We start from the raw sequence: 26,029 nt of genomic DNA, 5'->3' as shown, positions 1-26,029 counted from the left end.
TGTTGCCTGTGTTCTCCTTTAGGATTTTGATGGACTCCTGTCTCACATTGAGGTCTTTCAACCATTTGGAGTCTATTTTTGTGTGTGGTGTAAGGAAGTGGTCCAGTTTCATTCTTCTGCATGTGTCTATCCAATTTTCCCAACACCATTTGTTGAAGAGACTGTCTTTGTTCCATTGGACATTCTTTCCTGCTTTGTCGAAGATGAGTTGACCATAGAGTTGAGGGTCCATTTCTGGGCTCTCTATTCTGTTCCATTGATCTATGTGTCTGTTTTTGTGCCAGTACCATGCTGTCTTGATGATGACAGCTTTGTAATAGAGCTTGAAGTCCGGAATTGTGATGCCACCGGCTTTGCTTTTCTTTTTCAATATTCCTCTGGCTATGCGGGGTCTTTTCTGGTTCCATACAAATTTTAGGATTATTTGTTCCATTTCTTTGAAAAAAGTGGATGGTATTTTGATGGGGATTGCATTGAATGTGTAGATTGCTCTAGGTAGCATTGACATCTTCACAATATTTGTTCTTCCAATCCATGAGCATGGAACGTTTTTCCATTTCTTTGTGTCTTCCTCAATTTCTTTCATGAGTATTTTATAGTTTTCTGAGTACAGATCCTTTGTCTCTTTGGTTAGATTTATTCCTAGGTATCTTATGGTTTTGGGTGCAATTGTAAATGGGATTGACTCCTTAATTTCTCTTTCTTCTGTCTTGTTGTTGGTGTATAGGAATGCCACTGACTTCTGTGCATTGATTTTATATCCTGCCACTTTACTGAATTCCTGTATGAGTTCTAGCAGTTTTGGGGTGGAGTCTTTGGGGTTTTCCACATAAAGTATCATATCATCTGCAAAGAGTGAGAGTTTGACTTCTTTGCCAATTTGGATGCCTTTGATTTCTTTTTGTTGTCTGATTGCTGTGGCTAGGACTTCCAATACTATGTTGAATAGCAGTGGTGATAGTGGACATCCCTGCCGCGTTCCTGACCTTAGGGGGAAAGCTCTCAGTTTTTCCCCATTGAGAATAATATTTGCTGTAGGTTTTTCATAGATGGCTTTTATGATATTGAGGTATGTACCCTCTATCCCTATACTCTGAAGAGTTTTGATCAAGAAAGGATGCTGTACTTTGTCAAAAGCTTTTTCTGCATCTATTGAGAGGATCATATGATTCTTGTTCTTTCCTTTGGTAATGTACTGTATCACATTGATTGATTTGTGGATGTTGAACCAACCTTGCAGCCCAGGGATAAATCCCACTTGGTCATGGTGAATAATCCTTTGAATGTACTGTTGGATCCTATTGGCTAGTATTTTGGTGAGAATTTTTGCATCCATGTTCATCAGGGATATTGGTCTGTAATTCTCCTTTTTGATGGGGTCTTTGTCTGGTTTTGGGATCAAGGTAATGCTGGCTTCATAAAATGAGTTTGGAAGTTTTCCTTCCGTTTCTATTTTTTGGAACAGTTTCAGAAGAATAGGTATTAATTCTTCTTGAAATGTTTGGTAGAATTCCCCTGGGAAGCCATCTGGCCCTGGGCTTTTGTTTTTTCGGAGATTTTTGATGACTGCTTCAATTTCCTTAGTGGTTATAGGTCTGTTCAGGTTTTCCATTTCATCCTGGTTCAGTTTTGGTAGTTGATACATCTCTAGGAATGCATCCATCTCTTCCAGGTTATCTAATTTGCTGGCATAGAGTTGCTCATAATATGTTCTTATAATTGTTTGTATTTCTTTGGTGTTGGTTGTGATCTCTCCTCTTTCATTCATGATTTTGTTGATTTGGGTCATTTCTCTTTTCTTTTTCATAAGTCTGGCCAGGGGTTTATCAATCTTGTTAATTCTTTCAAAGAACCAGCTTCTAGTTTCGTTGATCTGTTCTACTGTTCTTTTAGTTTCTATTTCATTGATTTCTGCTCTGATCTTTATGATTTCTCTTCTCCTGCTGGGTTTAGGCTTTACTTGCTGTTCTTTCTCCAGCTCCTTTAGGTGTAGGGTTAGGTTGTGTACTTGAGACCTTTCTTGTTTCTTGAGAAAGGCTTGTATTGCTATATACTTTCCTCTTAGGACTGCCTTTGCTGCATCCCATAGATTTTGAACAGTTGTGTTTTCATTTTCATTGGTTTCCATGTATTTTTTTAATTCTTCTTTAATTTCCTGATTGACCCACTCATTCTTCAGTAGGATGCTCTTTAGCCTCCATGTATTTGAGTTCTTTCCGACTTTCCTCTTGGGATTGAGTTCTAGTTTCAAAGCATTGTGGTCTGAAAATAGGCAGGGAATGATCCCAATCTTTTGGTACCGGTTGAGACCTGATTTGTGACCTAGGATGTGATCGATTCTGGAGAATGTTCCATGGGCACTAGAGAAGAATGTGTATTCCGTTGCTTTGGGGTGGAATGTTCTGAATATGTCTGTGAAGTCCATTTGGTCCAGTGTGTCATTTAAAGTCTTTATTAACTTGTTGATCTTTTGCTTAGATGATCTGTCCATTCCAGTGAGGGGGATGTTAAAGTCCCCCACTATTATTGTATTGTTGTCGATGTGTTTCTTTGCTTTTCTTATTAATTGCCTTATATAATTGGCTGCTCCCATTTTAGGGGCATAGATATTTACAATTGTTAGATCTTCTTGTTGGATAGATCCTTTAAGTATGATATAGTGTCCTTCCTCATCTCTTATTACAGTCTTTGGTTTAAAATCTAATTTGTCTGATATAAGGATTGCCACCCCAGCTTTCTTTTGGTGTCCATTAGCATGGTAAATGGTTTTCCACCCCCTCACTTTCAATCTGGGGGTGTCTTTGGGTCTAAAATGAGTCTCTTGCAGACAGCATATCGATGGGTCTTGTTTTTTAATCCAGTCTGTTAGCCTGTGTCTTTTGATTGGGGCATTTAGCCCATTTACATTCAAGGTAACTATTGAAAGATAGGAATTTAGTGCCATTGTATTGCCTGTAAGGTGACTGTTACCGTATATTGTCTGTGTTCCTTTCTGGTCTATGTTGCTTTTAGGGTCTCTCTTTGCTTAGAGGACCCCTTTCAAAATTTCCTGTAGGTCTGGTTTTGTGTTTGCAAATTCCTTTAGTTTTTGTTTGTCCTGGAAGCTTTTTATCTCTCCTTCAATTTTCAATGACAGCCTAGCTGGATAGAGTATTCTTGGCTGCATATTTTTCTCATTTAGTGCTCTGAATATATCCTGCCAGTCCTTTCTGGCCTGCCAGGTCTCTTTGGATAGGTCTGTTGCCAATCTAATGTTTCTACCCTTGTAGGTTACATATCTCTTCTCCCGAGCTGCTTTCAGGATTTTCTCTTTGTCTATGAGACTCGTAAGTTTTACTATTAGATGTCGGGGAGTTGACCTATTTTTATTGATTTTGAGAGGGGTTCTCTGTGCTTCCTGGATTTTCATGCCTGTTTCTTTCCCCAAATTAGGGAAGTTCTCTGCTATAATTTGCTCCATTATACCTTCTGCCCCTCTCTCTCTTTCTTCTTCTTCTGGGATCCCAATTATTCTAATGTTGTTTCGTCTTATGGTATCGCTTATCTCTCGAATTCTGCCCTCATGATCCAGTAGTTGTTTATCTCTCTTTTTCTCAGCTTCTTTATTTTCCATCATTTCATCTTCTATATTACTGATTCTCTCTTCTGCCTCATTTATTCTAGCAGTTAGCACCCCCATTTTTGATTGCACCTCATTAATAGCCTTTTTGATTTCTACTTGGTTGGATTTTAGCTCTTTTACTTCTCCAGAAAGAGTTTCTCTAATAACTTCCATATTTTTTTCAAGCCCAGCTAGTATCTTTAAAGTGATGATTCTGAACTCTAGATCTGACATCGTACTAATGTCTGTATTGAGTAGGTCCCTGGCAGTCGGTACTGCCTCTTGTTCTTTTTGTTGAGGTGATTTTTTCCGTCTCGTCATTTTGTGCAGGGGAGAATAGATTAATGAGAGAACAAAATGCTAGCAGAGTAACCACGTCCCCAGAAAATATACTGTAAACAAATCAGAAAAGACCTGAAGCAGTGGGATAAGAAGGGGAAAGAGAGAAAAAAGAAAAAGATAAAGATAAAAACAAAAACAAACAAAACAAAACAACAACAACAAAAGAAAAACCAGAATGTGATCAAATATGATCTATATGGTATATAGATCAGTGCGACACACTATATTTGGGGTGTATTTTGGTCTTTTAGAAGAAAGTGTCTCCCAAAATTTTAAAGAAGAAAAACTTATATATGTACAAAAATAAGGGTTGATATGATGAAGGGATGGAAAATGACTGTAAAAATGGAAATTATAAAAAATTTTATAAAAGGAATTGATAAGAAGTTGTTTGAAAAAAGAAAGAAGAGGATTTAAAAAAAGAAAAAAAGACAAAGAAAAAAAAAGGGAGAGGATGTGATCAGGCAGGGGAATAGAAAACACCATATACTAGAGATTTAGGGTATATTTTAATCTGTTAGAAGAAACTATCTCAAAATTTTAAAGAGAGAACAACTTATATATATAAGCCAAAAATATGGGTAGCTACTATGAAGGGATAGAATATGACTCTAAAAATGAAAAATAAAAATGTTTTTTTTTTTAAAAAAAAAGGGATTGATAAGATGTTGTTTGAAAAAGGGAAAAAGAAAAATTCAAAAAGAAATAAAAAGACAAAAAGACAGTTAAAAAAAATTAACTTTAAAAGACTAAGGAATTATGGTAAAAAAGCCGTGAATTCTATGTGCAGTAGTCCCTTAGCGCTGGAGTTCTGCTGTTCTCATTGATCGGTAAACTTAGTCTTGGCTGGCTGTTCTCGCTGATCTTCTGAGGAGGGGCCTGTTGCCGTGGTTTCCAAATGTCTCTGCCGGAGGCGGAATTGCCCCGCCCTTGCCCCGGCCCGGCTAAGTAATCTGCTCGGGTTTGCTCTCTGGGGCTTTTGTTCCCTGCGAGCTTTCCGTACAGCTTTGGAGGCGGAGAGTGAAAATGTCGGCCTCCCAATCTCTGCCCTGGAGGAGCCGAGAACTCGGGCCCCGCTCCTCAGTGAGCCCCCAGAGAAAAGCTGTCAGTCACTCCCGGCTCCCCGGTCTCCGCCACACTCCGTGCTCAACCGGCCTGTGACCGCGCTTTTCTATCTCTGGCACCCGACCCGGTCTGGAGTCTCCAAACCCAGCAGATCCCTGCGGTGCAGTCCCGCGCGGCTCCTCCCGGGGGAGGAAGGTGAGTCTCCCCGGATCTGCCGCTTGTGGGGTCCCTGCTGGAGGAGCAGGGGCCTGACTGTGCCGCGGATCACGGTTTATGGCAACCCCGGGCTGAGAGCCCGCGCCTGGGCTCCGCCTCTGCAGCCGGTTTCCCCGCTCCGATACCTGGGAGCTCTGCCGCCCTCAGGCACCCCCGGTCTTTCTGTGACCCCGAGGGTCCTGAGACCACACTGTCCCAGAAGGTTCCACCCCCCGCTTAGCCACCGGAGTGACGTCCCTCGGCGGAGCAGACTTTTAAAAGTTCCGATTTTGTGCTCCGTGGTTCTATCACTTGCCAGAAGCGGCCAACGGAGGCCCCTCCCCTGCCGTCTATCCTCCGGAATATCGCCGCGGATTCACTTCTCCGCACCTCCTACCTTCCAGAAAGTGGTCGCTTTTCTGATGAGAGAGTTGTTGCTCTTCTTTTCTTCGATCTCCTGTTGGGTTTGTAGGTGTTCAGAATGGTTTGATCCCTATCCAGCTGAATTCCTGAGAGGAGACGAAATCCAGGTCTCCTACTCCTCTGCCATCTTGCTCCGCCCTCCCCATATCTACTCTGAAGAGTTTTGATCAAGAAAGATGCTGTACTTTGTCAAATGCTTTTTCTGCATCTATTGAAAGGATCATATGATTCTTGTTCTTTCTTTCATTAATGTATTGTATCACATTGATTGATTTGAAGATGTTGAACCAACCTTGCAGCCCAGGGATATTTCCCACTTGGTCGTGGTGAATAATCCTTTTATGTACTGTTGGATCCTATTGGCTAGTATTTTGGTGAGAATTTTTGCATCCATGTTCATCAAGGATATTGGTCTGTAATTCTCCTTTCTGATGGGGTCTTTGTCTGGTTTGGGGATCAAGGTAATGGTGACCTCATAAAATGAGTTTGGAAGTTTTCCTTCCATTTCTATTTTTTGATAAATCTGGCCAGGGGTTTATCAATCTTGTTAATTCTTTCAAAGAACCAGCTCCTAGTTTCGTTGATCTGTTCTACTGGTTTTTTTTGGTTTCTATTTCATTGATTTCTGCTCAGATCTTTATTATTTCTCTTCTCCTGCTGGGTTTAGGCTTTATTTGCTGTTCTTTCTCCAGCTCCTTTATGTGTAGGGTTAGGTTGTGTATTTGAGACCTTCCTTGTTTCTTGAGAAAGGCTTGTATTGCTATATACTTTCCTCTTAGGACTGCCTTTGCTGCATCCCAAAGATTTTGAACACTTGTGTTTTCATTTACATTGGTTTCCATGTATTTTTTTAATTCTTCTTTAATTTCCTGGTTGACCCATTCATTCTTTAGTAGGATGCCCTTTAGCCTCCATGTATTTGAGTTCTTTCTGGCTTTCCTCTTGTGATTGAGTTCTACTTTCAAAGAATTATGGTCTGAAAATAGGCAAGGAATGATCCCAATCTTTTGGTACCGGTTGAAACCTGATTTGTGGCCTAGGATATGATCTATTCTGGAGAATGTTCCATGGGCATTAGAGAAGAATGTGTATTCCGTTGCTTTGGAATGGAATGTTCTGAATACATCTGTGAAGTCCATTTGGTCCAGTGTGTCATTTAAAGTCTTTATTTCCTTGTTGATCTCTTGCTTAGATGATCTGTCCATTTCAGTGAGGGGGGTATTAAAGTCCCCCACTATTATTGTATTGTTTTTGATGTGTTTCTTTGCTTTTGTTATTAATTGCCTTGTATAATTGGCTGCTCCCATGTTGGGGGCATAGATATTTACAATTCTTAGATCCTCTTCTTGGATAGACCCTTTAAGTAGCATATAGTGTCCTTCCTCATCTCTTATTACAGTCTTTGGTTTAAAATCTAATTTGTCTGATATAAGGATTGCCACCCCAGCTTTCTTTTGGTGTCCATTAGCATGGTAAATGGTTTTCCACACCCTCACTTTCAATCTGGAGGTGTCTGTGGTTCTAAAATGAGTCTCTTCCAGACAGCATATCGGTGGGTCTTCTTTTTTTATCCAATCTGCTAGCCTGTGTCTTTTGATTGGGGCATTTAGCCCATTTACATTCAGGGTAACCTTTGAAAGATAGGAATTTAGTGCTATTGTATTGCCTGTAAGGTGACTGTTATTATATATTGTCTCTGTTCCTTTCTGGTCTATGTTGCTTTTAGGCTCTGTCTTTGCTTAGAGGACCCCTTTCAGTATTTTTGGAGGGCTGGTTTTGTGTTTGCAAATTCCTTTAGTTTTTGTTTGTCCTGGAAGCTTTTTATCTCTCCTTCAATTTTCAGTGACAGCCTAGCTGGATATAGTATTCTTGGCTGCATATTTTTCTCATTTAGTGCTCTGAATATATCCTGCCAGTCCTTTCTGGCCTGCCAGGTCTCTGTGGATAGGTCTGTTGCCAATCTAATGTTTGTACCATTGTAGGTTACAGATCTCTTGTCCTGAGCTGCTTTCAGGATTTTCTCTTTGTCTATGAGACTCATAAGTTTTACTATTAGATGTCAGGGTGTTGACCTATTTTTATTGATTTTGAGAGGGGTTCTCTATGCCTCCTGGATTTTGATGCCCGTTTCCTTCCCCAAATTAGGGAAGTTCTCTGCTATAATTTGCTCCAATATACCTTCTGCCCCTCTCTCTCTTTCTTCTTCTGGGATCCCAATTATTCTACTGTTGTTTCCTCTTATGGTATCACTTATCTCTCGAATTCTGCCCTAGTGCTCCAGTAGTTGTTATCTCCCTTTTTCTCAGCTTCTTTTTTTCCATCATTTGGTCTTCTATATCACTAATTCTCTCTTCTGCCTCATTTATCCTAGCAGTTAGAGCCTCCATTTTTTATTGCACCTCATTAATAGCCTTTCTGATTTCGACTTGGTTAGATTTTAGTTCTTTTATTTCTCCAGAAAGAGTTTCTCTAATAACTTCCATGCTTTTTTCAAACCCAGCTTATATCTTTAAAATCATCATTCTGAACTCTAGGTCCAACATTGTACTAATGTTTGTATTGAGCAGGTCCCTGGCATTCGGTACTACCTCTTGTTCTTTTTGTTGAGGTGATTTTTTCCATCTTGTCATTTTGTCCAGAGGAGAATAGATGAATGAGAGAACAAAATGCTAACAGGGTAACAACATCCCCAGAAAATATACTCTAAACAAATCAGAAAAGACCTGAAACTGGGGGAAAAGAAAGGGAAAGAAAGAAAAAAGAAAAAGATAAAAACAAACAAAAACAGAACAAAAGAAAAAAAAAAAACAGAATATGATCAAATAAATCAGGCTGGTGCATAGATCAGTGTCACACACTAGATTGTGGGTGTATTTTGGTCTGTTAGAAGAAAAGTGCCTCCCAAAATTTTAAAGAAAGAAAAACTTATATATGTACAAAAATAATGGTTAATACAATGAAAGGATAGAATATGACTGTAAAGATGAAAACTACATAAAATTTTATAAAAGGAATTGATAAGTTGAAAAAAGAAAGAAGAGGATTTAAAAAAAAGGGAAAGAAAGGGAGAGAATGTGATCAGGCAGGAGACTAGAACAAAGCCATACACTAGAGATCTGGGTATATTTTGATCTGTTAGAAGAAACTGTATCTCAAAATTTTAAAGAGAAAACAACTTATATATATATGCCAAAAGAAGAGTAACTACTATGAAGGGATAGAATATGACTGTAAAAATGAAAAATAAAAATGTTTTTTAAAAAAGAGATTGATAAGATGTTGGTTGAATAAGGGAAAAAGAAAAATTAAAAAAAAAGTTAAAAAAAACTAACTTTGAAAGACTAAAGAATCATTGTAAAAAAGCCATGGATTCTATGTGCAGTATTCCCCTAGCGCTGGAGTTGTGCCATTCTTATTGATCGGTAAACTTGGTCTTGGCTGGCTGTTCTTGCTGATCTTCTGGGGGAAGGGCCTGTTGCCGTGGTTCCCAAATGTCTTTGCCGGGTGCGGAATTGCCCCGCCCTTGCCAGTCCGGGCTAAGTAATCTGTTCGGGTTTGTTCTCAGGAGCTTTTGTTCCCTGCAAGCTTTCCCTACAGCTTTGGAGGATGAGAGTGAAAATGGCAGCCTCCCAATCTCTGCCCTGGAGGAGCTGAGAACTTGGGCCCCGCTCCTCAGTGAGCCCCCAGAGAAAAGCATTCACTCCCATCTCCCCGTCTCCTGCCACACTCTGTGCTCACCCAGCCTGTGACCAAGCGTTTCTATCTCTGGCACTCGATCCGGTGTGGAGTCTCCAAACCCAGCAGATCCTTGCGGTGCACTCCCATGCCACTCCTCCTAGGGGAGGAAGGGGAGTCTCCCCTGATCTGCCGCTTGTTGGGTCCCTGCTGGAGGAGCAGTGGCCCGACTGTGCCATGGATCAGTTTATGGCAACCCCAGCTGAGAGCCCACTCCTCTGCTCTGTCTCTGTAGCCGGCTTCCCTGCTCTGATACCTGGGAGCTCTGCCATACTCAGGCACCCCCAGTCTTTCTGTGACCCCGAGGGTCCTGAGATCACACTGTCCCACGAGGGTTTCACCCCCCGCTTAGCCACTGGAGCGACGTCCCTCAGCGGAGCCAACTTCTAAAAGTTCCAATTTTGTGCTCCATGGCTCTATCATTTGCCAGAAGCAGCCAACCGAGGCCCCCTCCCCTGCCATCTATCCTCTCCAATATCACCTCGGATTCACTTCTCCGCACGTCCTACCTTCCAGAAAGTGGTCGCTTTTCTGTTCAGAGAGCTGCTGCTATTTTTTTCTTCGATCTCCTGTTGAGTTTGTAGGTGTTCAGAATGGTTTGATCCCTGGATCCAGCTGAATTCCTGGGACCAGACGAAATCCAGGTCTCCTACTCCTCCGCCATCTTGCTCCGCCCCACCTAGACTGTAAGTTCTTCAAAGGAAAGAGCTGTAATTATATTCCTTTGTATCATCCATATTGCCAAGCCCTGAGCTGTGCTCACAGAATGCACAAAAGTAAGTTGCTGGGTGAACTAACAGAGAAGTGAATAGGAAGACTGTGGGAACTAGTGAAAGGTTGTCTCAGATTTTATTGAAGATAAAAAACTGTTTAAATCTGGGCTCAATTATAATCAAAGACAGGAGTCTTGACTAATAAGAAGTTTTGAAACATTGAAATCTCCTACCAGGTTAAATATAGTTTACATGTGATCTTAGAGATCATCTAGGCAAAACTTTAATTTACTGATTGTATTAGGATTCTGTAGAGAAACAGAACCAATAGGAGATATATATATATTTATATGTTATTATATATAATATGTATTATATAAGTTATTATAGATAATATATAACATCTATAATTATATTACATATATATGAAGAGATTTATCATAAGGAATTGGTTCACAGAGTTATGGAGGCTAGAAGTACCAAGATCTGCTTTCTGCAAGCTGGACCCCAAGGAAAGCCAGTGGTGTAATTTGGTCAGGTCTTAGAGGCCTGAGGACCAGGAACACCTAGGGCAGGAAAGGTCAATGATGCTTTTTTTTTCTTTTTTTAAAAGCTTTATTTATTTATTTGACAGAGACAGTGAAAGCGGGAACACAAGCAGGAGGAGTGGGAAAGGGAGAAGCAGGCTTCCTGCTGAGCAGGGAACCCAATGCAGGACTCGATCCCAGGACCCTGGGATCATGACCTGAGCCAAAGGCAGACGCTTAACAACTGAGCCACCCAGGCGCCCCAAGATCAATGATGTTTTACCTCAAGCAATTAGGCAGGAAGGGTTGAATTCTTCCTTCCTCCAACTCTTTGTTCTGATCAGGCCTCCAACAAATTGGATGATATCCACCAAACTGCTTTACTAGTTCCATCAGTTCAAATGCTAATTTCAGAAGAAATACCCTCCCAGACATACCCAGAAATAATATTTTGCCAAATATCTGCGCACCTCCTGACCTAGTCAAATCGACACATACAGTCACCATCACAATAATGAAGCAACTGGAAAACACAGATGTTGGTGACTTGTCCATGGTTACTCAGCTGGTGCAGGGGAAAGTCATGACCCAGGTCCTTTCTCTGACTGATATTTGTTCCATCCCTCACTGAAAAGTCAATATTTTGGAGATCGAACAAATAATGCAGACAACTGATTCAAGGGTTGCCTGTGGGTGGCAGACTATAGACCATGCTCTCTCAGATACCATTCTGTAACAACACTAAGAGTGTTGGATTTTTTATCCATTAATATTCTCCTGGTTAGTTCTTTCTCTGTCTAATTTTGAGAAGTGGAAATTTTATTTAAGTTTAGGCCCAGAGAAATTTACTGTTACTCTCAGGGTGTTCCATTCTGCTAGAAGTCTCAGAAATGTCATAGGATGTTCAATATATCTTAAAAGGAGACCTTGACAAATTGAAGTGCCTCCAAAAGAAGGTGACCAAAATAGTGAGATGTCTGGGAATGTGTCATGTGAGGAATATGTCTGTCATTTTGTGTTCAAGTGTGGTGATGTTGAGTCTGAAAGATGCTCCCCATCCCTGCAGGGCAATGATAACTTCCTTCAATTATTTGAAGATCTGCCATGTGAAACTAGGATTCTATATTTTCTGAATAGTTCGAGCAGGTAAAACTTGGGCCAGTGTGTGACAGGTACAAGAAGCCAGACTTCCACTGTATATACACATATGAAATAGTTGGAACTGTTCCAGTCCTTTGTTGATGCCAATGGAGCTGCATCATGGGTCCCTTGTGAGCAAAAGCCCATATCTCCATACTGATTGGGAGACAGCGTTGGCAATCTGTGTCACTTATGATTTGAAGATTGTGTGATTATTTGTCACTGAGCTATACCCAAATCGATGACAGCCAAACTTCACTCAGCAATTCTCACTTACCTCACTCAGGTGAAGAGCATTTTAGAAAAGGTCATGCTATTCGCAGCTAGTGTTGATGCTGGAACCCCTGGTTAATTGCTCATGCTGTAAGTCGAACACAGCTTGAGGTCATTCCCTTCCTCTCTACCTAATTTACCAGAATCTGAAGCTTTCCCTACAGCGATGAAACCGTATAGCTCTTTAGGAGGCTGTCTGCATTGATCTGTATGAGGGAAGTGGAACATATTTAAAATAAATCCTTGTACCCCCGATCTTTTTAGGTTAACAGTAGGTATTCAGGATGGCTTATATGAAACAAGTGTAATTTAATGAACGACAGCTTTGAAAGTGTTAGAAGAGGAATCAAACTATAAAATGTGCCAGAGGTTTTAAAATAAAGTAAGTCATGTTTCAGTGTATTTGAAATAATGTTCACAGCAAGACAACAGACATAAAATGAATATTCTTTCACTTCTCACCTTGATTAGAATAGAAAGTACATATTTAACAGTTATTTTGAGTCTTAAATGTGACTCAAACTACCAATCTAGTTATAATTTGTCTTTTATCTTTTTTTTTTTTTTGAAATGTCACTAAAGCAGCACTCATGGCTTGCATTTAGTTTTAATACAGATTTCATTGAACATGCAAGTTCCATGATGGAACTCATTTTATTAGACCCTGCACTCAACACAAAACATCAGTTACAGAGGGTCATACCACATCTTTCTAGCTGTCACACCAATATCTTGCTCATTGCAGGCTGCAGTGTCTCAGGTTTTTTATTTATACTGGAACTCATTTAGTTTGATCCAAGAGCTATTTCCAAAATGCCTGCAGTACACAAAAAAAGCACTTTATCAACAGATACTCCATTGCTTTGGAGACAGGAATGTCAGCAAGATCCTCAGTGGTAGTAGAGATCGAGACAAACGATGATAATAGATTTAATGAGAAACAGTCTTAATTCTTTTTTTTTTTTTTTTTTATTTATGTGACAGAGAGACAGCGACAGAGGGAACACAAGCAGGGGGAGTGGGAGAGGGAGAAGCAGGCATCCCGCCGAGCAGGGAACCCCATGTGGGGCTCGATCCCAGGACCCTGAGATCATGACCTGAGCTGAAGTCAGACGCTTAACAACTGAGCTATCTAGGTGCCCTGAATCAGTCTTAATTCTAAGAAAAATTATTTTATACTAAATGAATCTACCTGTCCTACACTTGTGTAGCTAAAGTAAGATGGGGATGCTTTGCAACTCTTAGGTTTTAAAATACAAAGCCAATATCTGAAGCTGGTTAATTCTTACCTAATGTATCTGCAGTTATGGAGCTACCACCAGATGACAGAATTGTCTTAGGTTAGAGCAGCATGGGCTAGGTCAGAATCTTAAACTACTACGTCTGCATGATTTGCATAACCTATAAGGGGCCTGTGCTCTCAGTCCACCACTTCACTACTTTTTCAGAAAAGAAAGGGGGGATAGGGAAGGAATCCTCTTTTCTCCTTTATTTCACAGTTAGAATGCACCAGGCATTGAGCCAGAGAAAGCAACTGTGAAGATGAACCAAAGTATGGCTCTAGCCCAGTAAGCACTTATAAATGAATGTGAGTAGTTGGAACATGAGTAGGTAGATTAAAGACAGTGGAAGTCTTTGAGCCCAGGTTAAGTAGTTAGAAATGGGGCTCCCTTCACCCCCATCTACCCCCATATTTTATAGGGGAGGGGTAGCCTTAGAAACATTATGAGAAAAGATTGACAGGATTCTAGCTTTGATTTGAAGAATTTAATCTAGTGAAATCAGTGAAGGACATACAGGAAAAGGAGGTAAGACCATTGTTGTTGAGGCAGATGACTCAGTTCAGAGTCTGTTGCAGTAGTAGGGCTAAGAAGAGGTAGCAACACCCTTTGTTTTTCAGCAAAGTCCATCTGCACTCTTTATATCATTAATTATAGAAGAATCAATGTCTGAAATAAGTGGATACTAAAAAAATTAAAATTAAGATAATGTAAGAAAATTGATTAGAAAGCATGGAAGCATTTTAGGAATAGATTGAACAAGAAAGAGACTGAAATTTAAGAAGCCAGTTAGGAAGTGATCAGAAAATGATAACACAGGGGTATTAAATTTCTTGGATTCTTTAGCTTAACAATCCTTTCCCCCTCAGTATTGAACCATCCTTCCCAAACACACACACACTTCTATATACAATTTATTTTTATCTTCACTCCTATCTGAAATTTATCTAAACTATTGTCATTTTTACCCCCACACTTGGGTCTTTCACCAGGAACTTCCCCATCTGGTTTTGAAGAGAATAAACTTTGCTTTGGAAACATCATTCATTAAGTTGCTTTATATTGTGGAGCCACTTAAGTGTTTCTTGACAAAGAAGTGGTTGAAGATAGCATTTGAAAATGCAGGCAAAGGAAATTCTAAGTTGGCTTTCAGGAGTATGAAGAAAATAAAAACTGGCCAGTTCTTTTTAAACTCCTCTTAGAATGGAGCCATATTAACCTAATAAGAAGAAACTATACCTTTCCTGTGTTGTGAAAAATTTTTTTGATTTCTTACTGAGTCTAAGTGAAACCATTATTAAACAACAATTAAACAATCAACTCTTTGGAAATTTAGGTGAACCCCATATGAAATCATATCAGAACATAATCTACCAAACTAGATAAGAGTAATTTAGTATGGGCTTTGAGATGCTGTTTTGAATGTGCCCCTCTTAAGTTTTCCTCAAAATGTATTAAGAGTCTTAATTCCAAAAAAATCCCCTTATGTGCATATGCATGTGTATGTATTTATGTATATGTGAAATGATTCCAGTAGTTAAGACATGCTTCGGTAATGTTACTCATAGTGGGAGAAATGGTGAATGTAGATACGACCAATGGTGACTGTTTTGTTAATGGAACTTGGAGAAATGCTTATGGAATATATTGCTATTTGGAAATTTGGCTGAAAATGTCAGAGATAAGCATATCTTTGTTTCATGGGTTGACCATTCTTATAAAAATTTTTAAAGATTTTATTTATTTATTTGACAGAAACAGGGAGAGAGCACACTAGCATGAGCCCAGGGGAGGGGCAAAGGGAGAGGGAGAAGCAGACTCCCCGCTGAGCAGGGACCCTTCCTTGGGGCTCAATCCCAAGACCCTGAAATCATGACCCGAGCCAAAGGCAGATGCTTAACTGACTGAGCCACCCAAGCATTCCTGGGTCCACTGTTCTTAAAACTTATTTCTTTCAATATCTAGTTATGCTTCTCCTGTTTTTTCAACATTGGTAAAAACTATGCTTTCAGAAAGATCTTTATCAGTAATAAATCCAAGTAACATTTAGCAACAAAATAATCGTTTGCTAAGTTTTGGAAACCAGGATTAGCATTCTGTAGAATTTATAGTGATTTTCCATTGCAAATAATTCTTATTTTGACATAAATATTTTCCTTTAATAAACTATATAGAAAAGAAGTTGAGTCCTCTGTTTTCTTTTATAATATTTTGTGCTACCTCACATATCTTCTATCAGGGAAGATATGTACTTGATTCTTCAAAAAATATTGATTTTTCCCTTGGTTATAAAAATAAGGTCTGGCATACCTGAATTTGAATCTCAGTTTTGCCACTTTTAAACCATATAACTTCAAACTAATTCTTCTACCTAAAAACAGCATGTTAGTGGCTTATTTAATTTTAGTGAGAATTAAATGAATTTACACAAGCAAAGCATTAATAGAGTATCTGGCCATTAGTAAATGCCTAAAAATTATAACTTTTTATTAATATTTTATAAGTTTATAAATTAAATGAGATAATATCACGTATATGAAATTATACAAACACGTATACTTAGCACAGCATATTGTAAGACAATCAGTGGTAGCTAAAATTTGTAAGTTAAAAGATATGGGAAATAAAAAAAAATGTGCAGAATAAAGGAAAGTTACCTAAAATCTTATTAGCCAGTAACAAAAAGCCAATGTTTAGCTTCTTTTGTTATGTATTATTAAATTCAAGGGAGTCGACACTAGGTGACATCAAGATACACATTTATTTTCAAAGCAAGGAAAATCTTTATTTGGAATTATTGTTAAATTATAAATAAGAACAGAAGTATGTACAATTTGTGAACTGCTTATTTAGTATTGTTGATCTCATAATAATGGCACTTTTTTGAAAAAGCTTGTAAGTTGAAGAAAATGTATTAGTTATAGTTAAAATAACATTTTTGCAAATGGAAAACACACATACACACACGCACCATGAATTATTCAAGTACTATTTTAAAATCATCTGGAACTACTACCTATTACCTGAATTCTTATTACTCAAAGTATGGTCAGTGGATAAGCACCATCAGCATAACAAGCTGTGATAAATACAGACACTTGAGTTTTGCCCTGAACTCATTGAATCAAAAATCTGCAGTTTGATTAATGTGCATATAAATATCACTCATATACCTTTAAATTTGAGAAGCAATCTTTTAAACTAAACCAAGCCAGAGAGGGAGAAAAACAGAAATAAAATTTAGTGGAGTTGCACATATTCTAGCACAATGATTCAGATAGGTAAAAAATAAAAAGTGTTGCTAAACTAATCAAATTTTTATGTCATTGGTTTGTGTGAGTTAAACCAAAGCATATGTCCTGTAATGATAACACTGGTGCCTCAGTTGTACAAGCTTGTATCAGCGTTTTTGACAATTACTGGTTTCCTTTTTGGTATGTTGTTGGTCAGAGCTACTGATAGGACGCAGGTGATTTAAAGAACTGTAAATATTTCACCCTGGCCTGTGCATGCTCACAAAAATTCCTTCTTGAATCCAAAATTTATAGTACATATGTATAAGTGATTGTGTATTGAATCCATGCTGAGAGTACTGCAGTGAGGATACTTTTAGAAAATAATGTAAAGTAATGCATACAATTATAGTCTTTACTTCTTTTAAGGAAAAAACATAAATAAATTCATTTTATTTTTTTAATGGGAGTTGTTTTAATATCTCAAAAGGGCAGGTATACGTGCAGAAGTACGAAAAAAATGATTCTTTCATGATTTTCTATTTACTAATTCTTTAAATGCAATATTCTTTTGTCTTCCTTTCAGGAATAAATAAAAATAAGAATAACTAGTTAGAATATATTTTAACATGTATTCCATCATCCATACATTTATTAAGCAGGAATTTTTAAGCAGAGGCTGTAATCCTGTCCAAATGGATTCCGCATTCCAGTGAGGAAAAGAAATTATAGACAAACAAATTAAAAATATGATTATAGGTTATGATAGGAGGGGGATATGTTGGGATTTCAGGAAAATCCTCTTTGAGAAAGTGACTTGAACTGAGACCCTAAGGTATAAAAAGGATCTAACTACAGAGAATTCCAGGCTTGATTTCCTGAAAAGCAAAGTCCTTTGGTGCTTAAGACCAGGATTTATTATGAGAAGAGCATACAGAGAAGCCCAATAAAAATGAGAGAAATATTGTATAATATTTGAGAGTTAGACTGTAGCCTGTTCATGTCAGAGTTTGTAGGCCATGATAAGATAATTGGATTTTATTCCAAGTACAATAAAGACACTGAAGAATTTTAAGCAGGGTAGTAAAATTATGATTTATGCTATAAAGTCTACCCTGGCTAGAGTGTGAGCAGTGGATTGTAGAAGAGGTCATGAGCAGGATCAGTGAGAATAGGTAGAAGGCTTTGCACTATTCTAGATGATCAATTATAATGGCTTCAACTGGTGAGAGGAGAGAGCTGTTTGGATTCTAGCTCTATTTAGTGTACATAACTACCATGGAAAAGGAAGTTAATTAAAAAAGATCTTCACGTTTCTGACTTGAGTACAAAGGATATGTGTTAATTTCCTAGGAAGTAGGGACTACCTAGGAAAGCATGAGAGGAAATTTAAGAATTCAAGTTTGGAGTAAGTTTAAAATGTAATAGATACCTTGGAGATTAAGACAATGGGCTCTGGGGAAGGTTCAAATCCTACCCTAAGTGGTTAATAGCAGTGGATCATGAATAATTTACTTAAGCTGTATCTTTGTTTTCTCATCTTTAAAAGAAAGGGGGGTTAATAATACCTACCTTACAGTGTTGTTGTAAATATTAGATAATTCCTATAAAATGGTAAGAATAAGCAACAAAATAATAATTATCACTATTATGAATGCTCACACAATGAGTGATGTCAAGTAGAAAAGCTGGCATACAAGTTTGAGGTTTGAAGGAACATGACTGACATTCCAATTCTTTTAAGAAAGGATTACTATCAAATTAACATGTTGTACACCTTAAATTTATACAATGTTATATGTCAAGTATATTTCAGTTAAGGAAGGCAGAAAAAAAAGAAAGCTTTTCACCTCATTATACTTACTTTGAGTTAATAAAAACTGTCCCAGGATAGCTTTTACTGTTTGGGTTTTTTTTGTTTTTTTGTTTTTTTGTTTTTTTTTTTTGGTCAACTTACCTTTCTCCTTTACCCTTCTCTCTTTCTGTGGGTTGCGCAGGAAAGTTGACACAGAGCTGGGAAGTAGCAGAAGTTCCATTCCATCAAGACAATGGAAAAGTCAGATTCTAATTCTAGAAAGAACATTTCATTTCCCTTTTTCAACTTTACAACTATTCCAAAAGTAGATTTTAGCTTTTAATTGATTGTATTGAAATTTCCTGCATAAATAGACCATAACCATTTTTGATAACAGGTTATCAGATCATCCATTGATTACTGAAACCACAAGGGGTAATCTGGAATTTGTATGTTGACTTTATTGTCCAATTAACCTTTGAAATGGCAGGTTGATTGACACAGCAAAAATACTTTCTCTTTCAGGTCTACATTGTAACAAATTGTAACAAAATATCATTTTTACTTCTGGAGTGGAACATTGATTTCTTCAGCTATATAAATGTATTTGAACATGAGTTTGATCCATTTATCTATTTAATAAAAAAAGAAAGAAATTCAATGAATGCCTGGGTGGTAGATATTTTGTCATGTTCTGAGAATTCCAATAAACATGACAACGTACTTGTTTCAAGATGCAAAACCCCAAATATGTCAAGTGGCTTAGTCCCTATTGTGTTTCTTTAAAAGCTTTATAAAACAGGTGCTATGTAAATTTGAATTATTGTCGTTGTTGTCATTAATATATGGAGATCCTTAAAAGCAAGTATCCTTTTTTAAACATGTTTTCTTCATTTATTTTTTGGTAGCCTCAAAACAGAGTCATGCAAAGAGGCTCAGAAAAGAACATGGAAAGTAGCCACCATCAGCATGAGGAGCCCAACAACTCAGCCTGGTAAGTGGAAAAAGTGATGCATGGGTATCTTTTTCTGTGTGTCATTAAATCTGCTGAGATTGCTTTTTATGCAAAAAAATCCTCATAGTTTACAAACAAAAATGAGAGAGGGTCTAAAAGGAGAATGTCTATGACATTGATTCTCATTACTTCAAAGACCTTAGGAAGTTGTTATTTGGCAGGAATAGTCACAGCATTTTGTTATACACAGATAATGGTGTTACAGTAGCTACATGACCTTATGAAAGTTTCTTAATCTTTGAGTCTTAGCTTCCTTGTTTGAAAATGGAGATGATGGGGGTGCCTGGGTGGCTCAGTTGGTTGAGCATCAGACTCTTGGTTTCTGCTTAGGTCATGATCTCAGGGGTCTTAAGATCAAGCCCTGTGTCAGGGGGCTCTGCTCTGGGTGTGGAGCCTGGTTAAGGTTCTCTCTCTCCCCCTGCCTCTCCCTTCCCCACCCCTGCTCGCACATGTGCACACTCTCACACTCTCTAAAAAAAAGAAAAAAAGGAAAGGAAAGAAAATGGAGATTATGGTAGTTATATTGTTATGTTTTCCTAAGAACTAAGTAAGAAACAGCATATAAACAGTCAGTTAGTTTCTTTAGCATAAAGAGGTTAAAGATATAAGACTAGTATTTACTGAATACTTTCAATGTGCCAAGTACTAAATGCTAACTACTTTACTGCATTGTTTTATTGAATACTCACAATGCTTAAAGGTAGAAGCTATTATTATTCTCATTTTACAGATGAAGAAACTGTACTATTGAAATTATGACTTGTCTTTAAATCACAAACTGCTGACAATTGAGTGCAGTCTTGTCTGATGCCAAAGTTTCTGTACTTTCATTCATTCATAAAGTCAACAAACATTTATTGGGCAGCTAACAAATGCCAGGTTTCCCTTAGCTGAGATGCCATGCTATTTCCTGAATGATTATTGCTTAGAATATAATAACTGTATATTCATAAGATGCATTATAGTTTACAAATAATATATGAATAAGTAATTTTATTATTGATATACCCTGTAGGGAAGACAAAGTAGGGATCATTATGTGTATTTTACAGATGGAAAAATTGAGGTCCCAGGAGGTTAACTGGCTCACTGGGTGTCTTACGCTCAGTGCTTTTCAGACTCTATGGGTTAAGGGTCAGTTTTTTTGTGCTTTTTTTTTTTTAAGTTTTTATTTAAATTCCAGTTAGTTAACATAGAGTGTATATTTGTCTCAGGGGTACAATATAGTGATTCAACACTTGCATACAATACCCAGTGCTCATCACAGCAAGTGCACTCCTTAATCTTCATCACCAATTTAACCCATTCCCCCACCTACCTCCCCTCTGGTAACCATCAGTTTGTTCTCTATAATTAAGAGTATGTTTCTTGGTTTGCCTTTCTCTCTCTTTTTTTTCCTTTGCTTATTTGTTTTGTTTCTTAAATTTTACATGTGAGTAAAATCATATGGTATTTGTCTTTCTCTGACTTATTTCACTTAACATAATACTCTCTAGCTCAATCCATGTCATTGCAAATGGCAAGATTTCATTCTTTTTTATGGCTAATATTCCATGGTATACCATATATACCAAATCTTCTTTATACATTCTTCATTTGAAGGATGCTTGGACTGTTTCTATAATTTGAGTATTGTAGATAATGCTGCTATAAACATCGGGATGCACGTATCCCTTAATACATTTGAATCCTTTGCAGACTGAATGTTTTTGCAAACATTAATTACCAGAGAAATAAAATGATTAAAAGGCAGACACAAAATACTTAAGTCCACATATTTATTAGTTGTTATTATTCTGCAGACTTAAAATTATAAAATGGCTATAAAAGATTTTAATGCTTTCTCTCCATGGTCCATTTTCCATACTTCTCATGGTGTAGACCAGTTAGCATTTGAAGATTAATACTAGCCTGTAGACCAGACAGTAAGCCTTTCAGCACCAATAGAGCTAATAAGAGACAGACGTCATGTTCAGTCCCAGACCTTTGTCCTTCAAATCCAAGTCTTTTCATGTTACTCCATAGACTTCAACATACACACGAAACCTGTGTTATGGTCTAAGGTATGAGGAGATCAAATTCCTAATTGTTCAAATGAAACAGAGGCAAGAAAACTGACACCAACAAAACATCTTTAAAGAGTTATAGGAAACAGCATGAAAAAATGTGGAAAACAATTGAAAGTTTATAGGAATGATTTCTTTTAAATTTACATATCAGAAATCAAGACTTAAAATTTTTGATATGTGATATATTGTTAAAAGACTTTCTCAAAATATGAGTTTTTTTCTCTTTTCATTCTGTTTATTTTTGGAAAAGAGGAGTTAGGTTGTATTTAGAAGACTGGGGGGCGCCTGGGTGGCTCAGTCATTAAGCGTCTGCCTTCGGCTCAGGTCATGATCCCAGGGTCCTGGGATCGAGTTCCGCATTGGGCTCCCTGCTCTACGGGAAGCCTGCTTCTCCCTCTCCCACTCCCCCGGCTTGTGTTCTCTCTCTCACTGTCTCCTCTGTCAGATAAATAAATAAAATCTTAAAAAAAAAAAAAAAAAAAAAAAAAAAGACTGGGCCTTATCAGTTCCTAAGCAGCGTATAGACCTTGTATAATTCTAAGAGATAAAAGTGGAACTTGGCCAGCTATGAAATGAAAATGAACTCATCTTACCACTGTATTGAAGGGTCCTGAAAATAAATGTTACTTTTTTATTTCAAAAACTACTATTGGGCGCCTGGGTGGCTCAGTTGGTTAAGCGACTGCCTTCGGCTCAGGTCATGATCCTGGAGTCCCAGGATCGAGTCCCGCATCGGGCTCCCTGCTCGGCGGGGAGTCTGCTTCTCCCTCTGACCCTCCTCCCTCTCATGCTCTCTGTCTCTCATTCTCTCTGTCTCAAATAAATAAATAAAATCTAAAAAAAACTACTAAAGAGGGGGAGAGGAAAGATGGCGGAGGAGTAGGGGACCCTATTTCAACTGGTCCCCGGAATTGAGCTGGATATCTACCAGACCACCCTGAGCACCCACGAAACCAGCCTGAGATGTAAGAAGATCTGGATCTCTACAAACAGAATATCGCTGGCTGTTGGTTTCGAGGTACAAAGCAGGGAGTCATGATTCTGTGGGCAGATATTGGAGGATAAACAGCAGTGGGAGGGTGCCTGGCCGTGGGGATCCTACAAGGCCAGTGAGCGACAGCCTTGCGTGCTGGGGATGGGCACAGACTCACAGACCAGTAGCAGCGGGGAAAGGACTTTAGGGAAGCCCCCGGGGCAGAAACCCGGAAACTCAGAGCAGCAGGGTCGCACCTGCAAACTGGGAGCAGCTGGCGGTTTTAGAAGCACAAAGGGCAGAGACGGGCCCCAACCTGGAGGCAGGACTGGGGGCACTGCGGAGGGGCGCACAACCCAGGCTGCTGCAGTTTATAGCAGCACGGACAGAAACGGAGATGGTGTGGCCAGGAGAGCTCACTGAAGAACAGACTGTGATCTCTCTGCTCTGAGTCAGAGGGTTGGAAACGGTCTCTTTTGCTCTGACTCGTGGAAGAGATGCAGAAAGCCACCAGGGAAAGCTGCCAGAGAACAAAAGCCCCCAAAACTGATTCCCACTGAGCCCATCCCCCACCACAGGGGGGCAGGGAAACTCCGCCCAAACAGGGTTGCCTGAGTAACAGCAGCAGGCCCCTCCCGCAGAAGACAGGCTGGGAAAACAAGAGGCCAGCAACCCTAAGGTCCCAAGAAACCAGGTGCATCTTGCTTGGGTTCTGGTCAATAATTTGGACTCTGTACATTCCCTCAAACACCCATCAACAGAATGACTAGGAGGAGGAGCCCCCAAAATAGAAAAGACTCAGATTTATGACTTATGCTGCAGATTTACAAATGGATGCAGATATAACCAAGATGTCGGAGATGGAATCCAGACTAGCAATTGTGAAGACAATGGCTAGAATGGAGAAATCAATTAATGGCAACATAGAGTCTTTAAGGGCAAAAATGAAAGCTGAATTGGCAGAACTTAAAAATGCTATCAAGGAGATCCAATCCAATATAGATAATCTAACACCTAGGGTAAGTGAGGCAGAAGAATGAATAAGTAACCTGGAAGACAATATAATAGATAAAAAGGAAAAAGAGGAGGCCAGGGAAAAACAACTCAGAATCCATGAAAATAGAATCAGAGAAATAAGTGACACCATGAAGCATTCCAGTGTCAGAATAATTGGAATCCCGGAGGGAGTGGAGAGAGAGAGAGAGAGGACTAGAACATGTATTTGAGCAAATTGTAGCTGAGAACTTCCCTAATCTGGGGAATGAAATAAACATTCGCATCCTAGAGGCAGAGAGGACCCCTCCCAAGATCAAGGAAAACAGGCCAACACCCCGGCATGTAATAGTAAAACTTGCAAATCTTAGAACCAAGGAAACCATCTTAAGGGCAGTTAGGAGGAAGAGATTCCTTACACACAGAGGGAGGAACATCAGAATAACGTCAGACCTGTCCACAGAGACCTGGCAAGCCAGAAAGGCCTGGCAAGACATATTCAGGGTACTAAATGAGAAGAACATGCAGCCAAGAATACTTTATCTGGCAAGGCTTTCATTTAGAATGGATGGAGAGATGCAGAGCTTCCATAACCGGCAGAAACTGAAAGAATATGTGACCACTAAGCCGGCCCTGCAAGAAATATTAAGGGGGGTTCTATAAAAGGAGAAAGACCCCAAGAGTGATATACAAGAGCAATTTACAGGGACAATCTATAAAAACCACGTCTTCACAGGCAACATGATGACAATAAATTCATATCTTTCAATAATCACTCTCAACGTGAATGGCCTAAACGCTCCCATAAAATGGCACAGGGTTGCAGACTGGATAAAAAGACAGGACGCCGGGGGGCGGAGCAAGATGACGGAGGAGTAGGAGACCTGGATTTCGTCTCCTCTCAGGAATTCAGCTGGATAGGGATCAAACCATTCTGAACACCTACAAACCCAACAGGAGATCAAAGAAAAGAAGAGCAACAACTTTCTGAACAGAAAAGCGACCACTTTCTGGAAGGTAGGACGTGCGGAGAAGGGAATCCGAGGTGATATTCGGGAGGATAGACGGCGGGGGAGGGGCCTCCGTCGGCCGCTTCTGGCAAGTGATAGCACCACGGAGCACAAAATCGGAACTTTTAAAAGTCTGCTCCGCTGAGGGATGTCACTCCGGTGGCTAAGCGGGGGGTGGAACCCTCTGGGACAGTGTGGTCTCAGGACCCTCGGGGTCACAGAAAGACCGGGGGTGCCTGAGTGCGGCAGAGCTCCCAGGTATCGGAGCGGGGAAGCCGGCTGCAGAGGCGGAGCCCAGGCGCGGGCTCTCAGCTCGGGGTTGACATAAACCGTGATCCGCGGCACAGCCGGGCCACTGCTCCTCCAGCAGGGACCCAACAAGCGGCAGATCCGGGGAGACTCACCTTCCTCCCCCGGGAGGAGCCGCGCGGGAGTGCACCGCAGGGATCTGCTGGGTTTGGAGACTCCAGACCGGGTCGGGTGCCAGAGATAGAAACGCACGGTCACAGGCCAGGCGAGCACGGAGTGCGGCCGGAGACCGGGAGACGGGAGTGACTGACGGCTTTTCTCTGGGGGCTCACTGAGGAGCGGGCCCGAGCTCTCGGCTCCTCCGGGGCGGAGATTGGGAGGCCGCCATTTTCACTCTCCGCCTCCAAAGCTGTAGGGAAAGCTCGCAGGGAACAAAAGCCCCGGAGAGCAAACCTGAGCAGATTACTTAGCCGGGAGGGGCAAGGGCGGAGCAATTCCGCCTCCGGCAGAGACATTTGGAAACCACGGCAACAGGCCCCTCCCCCAGAAGATCAGCGAGAACAGCCAGCCAAGACCAAGTTTACCGATCAATGAGAATGGCAGAACTCCAGCGCTAAGGGACTACTGCACATAGAATTCACGGCTTTTTTACCATGATTCCTTAGTCTTTTAAAGTTAATTTTTTTTTTAACTGTCTTTTTGTCTTTTTATTTCTTTTTGAATTTTTCTTTTTCCCTTTTTCAAACAACATCTTATCAATTCCTTTTTTTAAAAAAAAACATTTTTATTTTTCATTTTTAGAGTCATATTCTATCCCTTCATAGTAGTTACCCATATTTTTGGCTTATATATATAAGTTGTTCTCTCTTTAAAATTTTGAGATAGTTTCTTCTAACAGATTAAAATATACCCTAAATCTCTAGTATATGGTGTTTTCTATTCCCCTGCCTGATCACATCCTCTCCCTTTTTTTTTCTTTTTCTTTTTTCTTTTTTTAAATCCTCTTTCTTTTTTCAAACAACTTCTTATCAATTCCTTTTATAAAATTTTTTATAATTTCCATTTTTACAGTCATTTTCCATCCCTTCATCATATCACCCCTTATTTTTGTACATATATGTTTTTCTTTCTTTAAAATTTTGGGAGACACTTTCTTCTAAAAGACCAAAACACACCCCAAATCTAGTGTGTGGCACTGATCTATATACCATATAGATCATATTTGATCACATTCTGGTTTTTCTTTTGTTGTTGTTTTGTTTTGTTTGTTTTTGTTTTTATCTTTATCTTTTTCTTTTTTTTTCTTTTTCTTTTTTCTCTCTTTCCCCTTCTTATCCCACTGCTTCAGGTCTTTTCTGATTTGTTTAGAGTATATTTTCTGGGGACGTGGTTACTCTG

At 39.4% G+C, this 26,029-nt stretch overlaps 1 long non-coding RNA gene across 1 annotated transcript in view; it reads left to right on the top strand.

The window, feature by feature from the left end:
* Positions 1 to 26,029, top strand: part of LOC135362734 (uncharacterized) — a 910,668-nt gene that overhangs the window by 677,677 nt on the left and 206,962 nt on the right. The window contains exon 4 of the long non-coding RNA XR_010407811.1: positions 19,231 to 19,316. This is a non-coding gene — a long non-coding RNA (uncharacterized LOC135362734). The remainder of the gene's footprint in view (positions 1 to 19,230; positions 19,317 to 26,029) is intronic.

The sequence above is a fragment of the Mirounga angustirostris genome, unplaced genomic scaffold (assembly GCF_029215605.1).
Source record: "Mirounga angustirostris isolate CCGP_5_RB_7025 unplaced genomic scaffold, mMirAng1.0.hap1 SCAF_15, whole genome shotgun sequence".
NCBI lineage: Eukaryota > Metazoa > Chordata > Mammalia > Carnivora > Phocidae > Mirounga > Mirounga angustirostris.
The sequence above is the reverse complement of the archived record's forward strand: the minus strand, read 5'-3'. Positions and strand labels throughout refer to the sequence as shown.